The sequence below is a fragment of the Pistacia vera genome, unplaced genomic scaffold (assembly GCF_008641045.1).
Source record: "Pistacia vera cultivar Batoury unplaced genomic scaffold, PisVer_v2 Contig591, whole genome shotgun sequence".
Taxonomy (NCBI): domain Eukaryota; kingdom Viridiplantae; phylum Streptophyta; class Magnoliopsida; order Sapindales; family Anacardiaceae; genus Pistacia; species Pistacia vera.
Genome location: NW_022196436.1, coordinates 1 through 1,658, shown reverse-complemented (window position 1 = coordinate 1,658; position 1,658 = coordinate 1).

Genomic DNA, 1,658 nt, shown 5'->3' with positions numbered 1-1,658 from the left:
TTTTTTTTTTTTTCACTTTTCCTTCTTTTTCTTTCCTTTGAATTTTTTTTTTTTTTGACCTTTTACTTTCACTTTTACTTTGACTTTTTTTTTTTTTTAATATTACTTAAGAATAATAAAGAAAATAAAAAAATGAAAAAAAGTTAAAAACAAACTCTCAGACAAACACAACAGGCAAGTCACGGTGGCGCAGCAACAGTCAATCAGAGTCGTCAGAAACATATCGGGGTTGATGTCAACAGGTCAGCAACGTTGGCATCAATTGGAGATGGCGGCGACAGTGGTTGAGACAGCAGCAAATCGACGACAAGACGACGACAGATTGGCAGTTTCTCGGCGACAAGCTTCAGCATTGATTTGGGTTTTTTTTCTTCTGTTGATCTGGTTTCTTCCCTTCTTGGCTCAACGATGGTAGCGTGGTGGTGTTTCTTGGTAATTGAAGTTGTTTAGGTGATTGGGTGATAATGTGGATTAGCGGTAGATTTGTTTAAGATGGTTGCTTTTGGAATTTTTCTTTTTCTTTTTCTAGGTATTTTGGTTGTTAGTGGCGGCCAAAGTTGGTGGTTGGGTTTGATTGGATTTTGGTGTTGGGTTGCGTTTGGGTTTGATTGGATTGTGGCTGGAAATATTTTTCCTGGGTATTTTTTGTTGATTTGCAGCTGGATTTGATGGCTGGTGGTGTTTTCTGGTTTCACTATTGCAGCTAGATTTGATGGCAGTGGAGTAGTGGTGGCTAGGTTTGATGAGTTGAGGTTGGTGTTTGGGCTAATTGGGATAGGCTGGAGGTTTGTGTATTGATGGTGGCTGATATGGTAGGAGGTTGAATATTGGTTGGATGATGGTTGATGTTTGATGATGGTTGAATATTGGTTGGTTTTCGGTTGGAGGTTTGTGTATTTGGAAGATTTGATATGGTCAGGATGGTGTTTTCTAGTGACCAAAGTTGGAGGATTAGTTGTTGGGTTGGATTGATTGCAATCGTTTTCTCCTTTTTGGATTGACGACGATGGGATGATTACTCGTCGGTGTTTTTTTCGACGACTGCTCTACAATAAGCAAATTTTTTTTTTTTTTTTTTTTTAGATCAGAGAATGACTCTGATACCATGTGAAATTGAAGAATTGTATGTTTTCAATTCATTACTTTACACTTATGATTACAGGTTTTTTTAAATAGAATACACTCTACGTAATCTCCTAATTATGTCAATACAATATACTGACATAATTAGGAGATTATAGGATATCAAATACATTATGAATATCTTAAGACTAACATAATTAGGAGATTACAATATATTTCTGAAATATTCAGTAAATCTCAACACTTGTTCTCTAGTCTTTTCTTCAACCACCAATACTCCACGCTTTTGTCTTCCTATCAATTCCCATAGGCCACCATAGGTAAAGCCAAGGGCAAGTTTAATATGTACATCCCAACTTGGTATCAGAGCCTCTCTATGGATCAACGCATGGAGACCTTGGAAAATGCAATTCAATCTCTCTCCAATGGACAACAAGCTTTGCTTCACTAGATGATTGAATTCATGTCCCAAGTAAACTCGAAGATCGACTAGTTTTCCAACCATACAAGGGGAGAGACCTCAAAAAATAGAGAAGTTTCTTATAATCCATCTAGTAATAACCACAATCATGCAT